The sequence below is a fragment of the Perca flavescens genome, chromosome 1 (assembly GCF_004354835.1).
Source record: "Perca flavescens isolate YP-PL-M2 chromosome 1, PFLA_1.0, whole genome shotgun sequence".
Classification (NCBI taxonomy): Eukaryota; Metazoa; Chordata; class Actinopteri; order Perciformes; family Percidae; genus Perca; species Perca flavescens.
In genome coordinates, this window is record NC_041331.1 from 34,736,379 (window position 1) to 34,746,645 (window position 10,267).

The window sequence follows — 10,267 nt, forward strand, 5'->3', positions numbered from 1 at the left end:
GTTGCAGTAGTTCACACCACTGCGGCACAGTGTTTGGCACAAATGGAAATTGGGCCCTGTCTTATGTACTGATAGCCGAGGGAAGGGGATAAAAATATCAGCCAAGGTTTCCTGCCTTTGATCAATCGTGTTCCAAAATTATACATGTACCATTTTCAATAAGTTGACACCTATTTTACACAGTGGTTTACTGCATATTAAAAACCGATTTTTGGCAGTAGAACCAGTTGTAAACACAGCTATGATATATAGCCTATGAAGAACTTGTTGGCAAACAGTGCCTAATTTACTCATGGAGCAGAGACAAAGAAACATTTGCACGAATTTGAAGTTGTTTTTCTGGCCACGTGATGAAAGTCCAATATTCGCTTTCTCTGTTTTGGTCTCCACCAACTTATGTGGAAATGATCAGCTTCACAGAGAAGCTGAAGTCTATCGTAGCATAGAAGAGAGACCCCTACACATTTCACACAATTATTGTTATGTTATTATAATAATTATAATTATTATAATAATAATAATAATTATTATTATTATTATGTTTATTATACAAATAATAATTACAGCAGCATTATCTGATAATAAACAAATCAAGTGCTCAGTGCTTATATCAAGAATAATTTTCTTGAACATTTCCGCCTTGAATTTTGTAAATATGCTTCTATTCCTTTACTCCTATTGATCATCTCATGTAGGTTCATAATTGTCGGTCTTGCTTAGGGATTTATTACCTAATGTTCTTTTCTGCAATCTGTCTGGTCCCCTGACAATATGTAGCAGTTACACAGAGGTGGTTTTGTTGTGATTATAATGGCTGAAGGTAAACTATGTGTTATGATGAGTTATGATGATGATTGCATTCAAAAATCTCTTAGAACACAAATGGAAATATCTTTTTGCCGGTCATAAAAAAACCAGTCATAATGTTATAATGTCATCACTAAAACCCATTCTTCAACTTGCCAAAATCTACTCACTAACTGAATGGAAACTATTCACTAACCTACTGCACCTACCTGCCAAATTAGAAAAACGTTGGACGACTGCATAGCAACAAATCTCTGAAGAAGGAAAGGTCATGCGGGCTATATATCCACTGCCTCAGTAAAATGAGATTCCTTCAATTGTTGTCCAGTCTTTAATATTTTTTTTCTCCCTCTCTCTGCCTCTTTCTCTCTCTCTCAGTCGTGAATAGTGATTCACTGCTCTGATTCTGACCAAGCTGATGATTTTAATTTTCTGTTTTCAGAGTAATAAACACTGACATGAGAATGAGCCTCAGGCAGAGACTTCTAATGAGAAAATGAAATTAGTTTTTCAGCTGACTGATCAGAAACATTTCATACATTATAATCAAGCATTTATTTGACATGATTTGTTTGGTGTGTGCGTGCGTGCACGCATGCGTGTACTGTAATGTGTGTGTGTGTGTGTGTGTGTGTGTGTGTGTGTGTGTGTGTGTGTGTGTGTGTGTGTGTGTGTGTGTGTGAGGGGCATATGTGCACACATGTAAATACATTATTCTTGATTCTGTTTGTGCTGTGCTACTGCTTGTTATTGCTACACCAAGACGCAGCTTATGACATTTTCCAACCTTTTGTACCAGAACTAGCTAGCTGGCTGTCTCAGTATATGTAATTTTATGCCTCATCTTTCACAGTTGCATCCATCACAGTCCATCTCAGGTATACTACAGCGGTCAAATAACCAATTACACCTGGCTCTCCTGTTACAGGGACTGTGGTGGGAGGCAGGGGTGGTCAAGTCCCTATAATAATGGACAAAACTCTGACACTTGACATCATGTCAGAAAACCAGGTGGATAAATAAGAAACAGTACTTAGTCACAGTCTTTTAATGCACTGATTAAAAGACATTCTTTTACACATCCACAATTGATTTGTTGATGCAACAAATTTGTATTTTCTATTTATTTAAATGTATTTATTTATATATGTTTTCTATCTAGTTTCTCAAGACTAAAGACAAAGCATCATGTAGTGATCATTAGAAACGCATTAGTTTATGTCCTTGATGGGAATTCATGGGGAAAATAAACTCATTGACATTGCTTGCGACCTTAAATATTTTTCCTTTTGTCTATATTCACTGATTGACCTCAAAAGCATAATTGCATGCCGGAATACTATATTTATTTTACATATTTACTGAAATTCATTATTGTGAAAAAAGTTATTAAGGAAAATAATTTTCTTGGTTATACTAACCAGGCCAAATATGAATCATCATCAGTACAGTATTTTCGGTGTTTGTCCTTGCTCGTATGGATATCTTATTCTCCACACTTCCCTTTTTAAATGTTTGAATCCTGTTGCCAGAGGCCTGTACTAGAACATCATGTTCATTAGCATCTGTTTTGTGTTCCTGCAGAGTTCAAAGTGATTCATTTCCCCCTCCTTACATGTGGATAAGAGCTTGAATTACAGCAACACAACCTCTAGTCTCCCTAGGTGCCATTTGACAAAAGTAGGGCAGCAAGAAAAACAAAGGGTACATGAGGCAATGTCTTTATTGTCATGTTACATCACTCATTTGATCCATTGCAAGAATGTTCTGTTGTGATCTGGTTAGTTTGATGAAGAATGAGCGCTGTAGAGAGCCATTTAATTGACACAGACAAACACAATGCCAATTTACACTAGTCCTGTATGACATCCGGGCATGTTAATAAAACCCTCATTTTGTGAGATTAAATAACCCCTGTTGATAAATTTTATTATCTGCACATCCTCATGTGAAAATGCTGATGTTTGATCAAATTTAAAGGAAAATCTGGCGCAAAAAGGGTTAATACCTAGGGGTTAATAACACATGTACCGAGTTCACCGTTCTCTGTGATTTGTTTTCATGCTAATGGAATGTGACCAGTTTTATCGCAAATCGCTAATAATCTTATAACGGTAGTCATCAGGGCACAAGTACAAAGAAATCGTTATTTACATGCGAACGTGAGCTGAATGTACAGTATGTTGCACGGCGTTCGTTGTTCGACCGGTCGTGACTGTTTTCCCAAGATGGTGCCCGCCTGTATACGTGAACGGTACTGTCTTTATAAACTTCTTCTTTTTAATAAACTGCCTGTACAGTTACAAAGTTCTCAATGCTTCGGTTTACATGTAGGGACCCTCATTATGCTACCGTGGAAGTGTGATGCTATTTTGAGCCTTGTTAGTGGTATAGAAATAGCAATTTCTTTTTACTTTACCCGTGCCCCGACAACTAGCGTTATCGCCTAGATGACGTCAACTCAGCGGCTCCTCCTCATTTGGCTCTAGTCTCTCTTTGTCACACCCCAATATTTACATAGGCTACACAACTGACCTGAGATCAGCTAGCCTTCAGAATCTAGGTCTTGCAGATCTCATAAATTGTATTCATTGTTCATCAGCTATTTTACCATTAAATTCACTTCTGAGACTTTTTTATGCGAGAAATCAACTATGTAGAGGTCAAATATGGGCCATTTTACAAAAAATTATGTCTAATTGCAAATTTTGTCCGACTGTGTGTCGGAGTTCAGCAGCCGGTGCTGCCTGTGTTGCTGCCTCGCCGCCTGGCCTGCCTTCCTTCACAGACCCCGGCCTGCTGTGAGGTAGATTGAGCTCCGTCACGGCTGGCAGCCCATGGCACTCCATACCCACGCAAAGTCACAGTTTTTTGGGTCAATGGACTACCAAACACCGCTGCCTGGACAGAGCTCCAGGGCCTGCAGCTACCCTCTTCCTGCTAAATGGCCGGTGTGTGTGAGAGTGAGAGCGCGGTCAGCGAGCTTGTTACGCCAGCAATCTCTTACCACAGGTTCCAGTTAATCTTATAATGTGTGTGTAATTATAATGTGTTGAGTTATTTACAAACAAATGATCTGGGAAATAAACGCCTCTTGTCTGCGAGTCTCATTGATAGAACCTGCGGCTGGATGGAGCTCTATCTATGAGAGCTAGCTAGCCTCCTCTTAGAATTCCCCTGAAATTCACAAAAATTTATAAAATTGAAATCGGACACCATTGTTAGCATTATAAGACTTTGGGGTAGAGGTTATATATGTGGCGTGACAAAATTTCAACTGTAAATATACGCCGAAAATGAAGCTAACTAGCCGCAATCTGTACACATAGGATTGAAGGGAGAGTTGCAGCTAACGAAAGCCCTAGTGTTCACAAGAAATCATTAAATTTAAATCTGACACCGTTGTTAGCTTTATAAGACCTTGGGGTAGAGGTTATATAAGTGGCGTGACAAAATTCAAACTGTAAATATTAGTGCTGTCAAATGATTAAAATATTTAATTGCGATTAATCGCATTAACGTCATAGTTAACTCGCAATTAATCGCACATTTTTATCTATTTTAAATGTCCCTTGATTTCTTTTGGTCCCATTATTTTTTTCTCATTTTAATGCTCTTATCAACATGATACGATACTTTTAAAACGGTGCCTGAACCGAAAGATATATATATATATATATATTTAAAAAGGAGCACCTTGTTCAATTGTATTTGTCTGTTCTGTATGTTCAAAAATATAAAACAATAAAAAGCACAAAACGGTGAAAACAACCACTGGATGGAAAAAGGGTATTTTACAATTACAGTGAATGCACCACGAGGCTGGCGAGGCGAGCAACATGACATCATGACTGTGTTTTTCAGACAACGGGAGCTACAGTCCGGTGTTGGACACCATTTAGCTGTAAACATTTTAACTGTGTTTAATCCAGCTGCTAGCTAATGGTAGGCTAACTTTACCTGCTACTAAGTGTAGTGTTGACTGGCCTCCTGTGCGTCAACGTTTCAGTTCCCTCTAACGTCCGTTTTTGGATCATCAGAGAGAAGCGCAGGCATTTAAGTGGTACCTAAATAAGGCATACCAAAATCCACGTTGCTATTCAGTCCGGTAGATAACGGTTGTTAAAGGTCCAATATGTAATATTCGTACTGTAATAAATCCAAAAATGACACCAATGCCTCATCAGATATTAAGGAAACATGATAAACTGAAATAATATCTTTTCTGACAACAATGCTAATGTCAGTACTTTTTCTTTTTGAAATTTACATTCCGTGACGGAATTTATGTTTATGTTTTGATCTGTGTGTTGTTATCAACGGCCCAGTTTGACAGGCAGGCCGGGTTGCCAGATATACCTGTAAAAACGTAAACCCAGCGCGCTACAGCTGTAACGGTAGTACAGCCATGAAAGCAGCAAACAAACAAACAGGATCAACGGAGATAGATTCTACATGACATAAAAAAAGAAAACAGCATGTTTCTAACAGTTGCGTGACCAGAGACGTAACAACCCCCTGGTAAATATTGGAGATGTATTTGAAAGATGGAGACAGCTTAGATCCCAAAAGGACGCAGAGTTGGCTTATTTTCTCCTGAACAGGTAAGCATTAGCTTCAGGCTAATTTATCACAGCTACTAGGGATGGGCATTTTTTGTCATTTCAACATTTGTGTACTCACATTGAATTATATAGCTAGAGTACCCGAGTTGGTTACTCGCAAACAATTGAGACAGCCAGTAAAGTGATCCCGACTGGTCCTGGCTAACGCCACCATGCTAACCCTGCTAACTGTTAACGTTACCGGGAGGACCAGGCATGCAGCCCATGGCTGTTTACAACGTGTAGTTCAGCAGCTGGAGCCGACAACGGTGAGTTATTTTAAGCCACGAGAGGGGGGCTGTAAATCGGAAAGAGAGGACTGTGAGTTTGCAGTGTGTTTAGCGATTGTTGCCGTAATTCTAAGCCAATGAAGTGTGTTCCGTCGGCAAGGTAGTGGTATTTTTAGCGTTTCGTATTGTAATTCTAAGCCAAGGAAGTGTGCCTGACTGGCGTGTGGAGAGGACAGTGAGGTTGTTGTGTTTTTAGCGGTTCATACTGTAATTTTAAGCCGAAAAAGTGTGTCTGTCAGTTGGTTACAGAGCTCCGCGTGAGCACGGGCTTTTATGACTGTCAATATAGCCAGCATCTACCGTTAGCTACTCCGCTGTGCTGTGGAGTAATGTCTGCGTGAGAGCGTCTAGCAACATTGTTGTGAATGCTGCGGTCTCAGCCTGGCAACCTCCGTGAACTTCGAGTCTGGGCAGGAGGGGGCGGGGGAGACGACTCTCCAGTATTTTGGATTGGTAGTGCAGTAACTATTTTAACCACTAGTTGCCAGTATGACATACAATATTATATATTGCACCTTTAAGGCACTCTCGGACCCCATTCAAAACAGCGATTTTCGTCAAAAAGCGACTAGTTTGCAGGTATGTACTACTCTTTGGCTGGCTCGCAAGCAAGTGCAAACATGTGTGTGCAGCATGCCTGTTGTTTTGTTTCCAGTCTCGCTAGATCCGGTGTGGTGTTTTTCTAACGTTACTAGTTGTTGCAACAGCATGTGAAAAAAACTGACAGCACTAGTAAATATACTATAGTTATGCCGAAAGTGTAGCTAGCTAGCCGTGATATTTTCCCATTGTATTGAATGGGACACATAGCTAGCTAGCTGCTCCTCCTAAGAAGACCCCTCACGTTCATAAAAATGCCTTAAATTCAAATCGGACTGTTAGCTTTTGTTAGCTTTGTAAGACCTTGGGGTAGCTGTGATATAAGTGCCGTGACGAAATTCAAACTGTAAATATATTATAGTTATGCCGGCAGCCGGCCGCGGAGCCCCGGTAGGGCAGTAATCCACAAAGGGGGACTTTGCCCTGGGTATGGAGCCCAGCAGGCTGCTGCTTTCTCGTCAGACTGTGTGGAGCTCCTAAAGTCCGATACGTCTTACCAAATTTGCAATTAGCCATCAATTTTCATAAAACGGCCCATATTTGAGCATTATATAGTTGATTTCTCGCATAAAAAAGTCTCAGAAGTGAATTTGGTAACGAAACATTGCATTGTCTGGAATATGAGATTCTGTCGCGTCTCTAATGTGTGTATATGGGGATAAGCTCAACCAATCAGCGCGCGTCTCTAAGGTGTGTGTATGGGGATTCGCTCAACCAATCAGCGTGCAGCTCATCTGAATATTCATGAGCATACCATTAAAGTTACTATCTTTAAGATTTTCATCAAATCAAACCCCATCTTTGATGCTATTTATGCTCAGCAGTTTTCAGTGTATTTAAATTATGTAAAAACATCTCTAAAAAGTGGAATTCATTGTTAGTTTGCCATTTCTGCACCGGATTCAAATCGTCTACTTACGCACAAGGGATTCACAGGAAATAATGTATGTATGTAATCCATTGTTACTGTTTTAAAATTCATCAATATCAGCATCACATCTTACTTTTCACTTGCCCTAACAACGTTATAGAGCTATATTAAGTAAATTTGAATGGAAGCACAACATTCAATTGGGTGGCTTTTACTGTAAAGGCTTCACAGGAAACTCAATGTACCTGTCACAGAGGTCAGCGCTGACAGGGATCGTTCATCACAAAATGCATCTACAAAACTAGAAGTCTCTACCATCTCCCCAGGGAAATATCTGGCTCTTTAGCACTACCAGCTAACTTTGTCTGTCTGCTGTTGTTTGGTTGGCGACTAGTGTAAAGTGGGTTTATCACAGCTTTTTTTGTTCAGGACAGCTGCCTGCTCAGGAGAAAACACCCCCCTTACATTATATGTATTTGTTGTCCACCGATTTATCATTTCACTATAACGTTGTTTGACTCACAATGGACATAATAACAAAAAAAAGAAAGAAGGATCAAAATCATTGCAGCAGAACCAGAACATTCATCCTTCAAAACCTGCTGCCTATTGGACTTTACAGACAGGTGTTCTTGCTGGACATTTCTGTCTGTTGCACCTGCAACGGTGCCGCGGGGTCAGCTGCAGGGTCATTAGATGTCTTGCTCCTTTAAGCTCCTGTAATAATGCTAAGGATTACTCTAAAATACAATTACTCAAACCTTGGTAGAATATGGGCAACTAGAAGGAAAGATTGATTAGACATTGTAACCTTTGGTCTATAAACATTGCCCACAGACCTCTCACAGAGATACACTTCATTACTCGTCTCATTTTGTCATGTCATGCACTCTAATCTCATCTCATTTTACGTCACATAATCTCATCTCATCTACGTTAATCTCATCAAATCTTATTTCAACTCATTCAATCTAAATATCACTGCATCTCACTTAAGTTCATCTCATCTAATGAAGCTAAGCGAAAGTCTTTACGCCCTCATTCTTTCACAATCTCTCTGTCTCCCACTCTCAGGCTTCTACTGATCAGCTAGCAGTCTATATCCACGACACTTCCCACAAGAGCAGCCATTTTCCCCTGTTGCCATGGGAATGTTATGAAGTGACGTTATGAAGTGACGTTATGAAGTGACGTTATGAAGTGACGTTATGAAGTGACGTTATGAAGTGACGTTATGAAGTGACGTTATGAAGTGACGTAATTACGTGAAGTGAACATCATCAAAAAGCAGGGTATTGGGCGAATCACTTTTTTTTCTCTTTTTCATCAAACCGCAGTTTTTGCAAGTTCCCGCAATTTTTGCAAGTTCCCACAATTTCATTGCATAAAATTGCATAAATATCCCGCATATTCCATCACATTTTTTAAGAAAACGTGCCACATAATCAAGGATTTTTGCCCGCAACAATCACAAAAACACTCTGGATGGACTGACTATAGCCTATAACTTTCCATGTACAAGCTCGGGATTTACTCAAAGTGCAGAATTGTCAGGTCAACATGATGTGATGTGGAAAAGTTGGCACAATACTTGAGGAAAGCTAAAGGTCACAATGATAGTAATAAAAAAAAAACTGACAAAAAGAAAATGGAAACACTCAAAAAATGCAGCATTGTTGCCTCATGAGCTGAGATTCCATATTGACCTGAACTGTGGTGATAAACAGCAGTTTTTTTTTTGTTTTTTTTTTAGAACAAATGGAAGCCTTGTTGTTCTAACACAGAGGCTTTGGTAAAATGCTGAAAGAGCAAGAGTGCACATCTGGAGCAGAGAATAGCAGAAGACATGCTGAACCTGAGCCCTCTATGCTCCTCTTTCTCTCGGCTGCATGTTCATGAGGCCTGCGTCCTGCATCCTTCACTGGCTCTCTGTGGGCTCACTGTCCATCTGCTGTGGGGAAATGGCAGAACCCATGACGCTGGCTGATTATTCCTTGATATTAATAAATATTATTTATACACAAAAAGTAGGGTTGTTAAGGGTTAACAGCTGACGGTATAGTAAGTGCCTGCATGTGTTGCATTTAAAGCTGAGAAGACTGTTACATTTGATAGTGTCTAAAGTGTCCCTGTGGGTCTAACATGTAAAAACCTGATGTAAGCATGCCGTTACATTATTTGTTCTTTTCTCACAGCTGTACATCTTATTGGTTTCTGGATAGATGACATGGCATTTTTAGGACTTTGAATTCACACCTCGAAACACCATGCTCATACCTTCCACTTACATAGCCAACTATAACCAATGTTTATGGAAAGAGCTTATTTTCATTGCTTCACTGTTGAACTTAGCTTGGTTAACACGGAACAAATTTAGCTCTCACCGCACCATAACTCTGAGTCTAAAATCAAATGTTTAGCCTGTGGACTGCAAGTCTAAAAGTGAAAGATCAATTAGCCTGAGAAGCAATTTGGTTTCACTCACCCTTTCTCCTAGAAAATACAGATTTACAGATACTTTTTTTAATTAACATCACAGGGAAACCACATAAGGACACTAAACGAGGTAGATAAGAAAAGTAAAACAATAAAAACATAAATGCTAGGGCTGTCAGCATTAACGCGCTTATTGCGATGCCATTTAGGGCTGAGCATAACGCGTTAATTTTTTTTTATCGCATTAATCACATAAATTTATTTTCACTTTACTCGGCTTCGTACGGTGGCCGAGAAGGGTCACAACACATACAAACGCCACAACAACTGCATATTCAGAAAACACCTCCAAATTCAGCAAAACACATGCAAACGCCGCCACAACAACTGCATATACAGAAAACACCTCCAAATTCAGAAAACACATACAAACGCCACAACAACTACATATTCAGAAAACACCTCCAAATTCAGAAAACACATACAAACGCCACAACAACTACATATTCAGAAAACACATACAAAAGCCAAAACAACTACATATTCAGAAAACACATACAAACGCCAAAACAACTACATATTCAGAAAACACCTACAAACGCCACAACAACTACATATTCAGAAAACACCACCAAATTCTGAAAACAACTTTGTCAAAT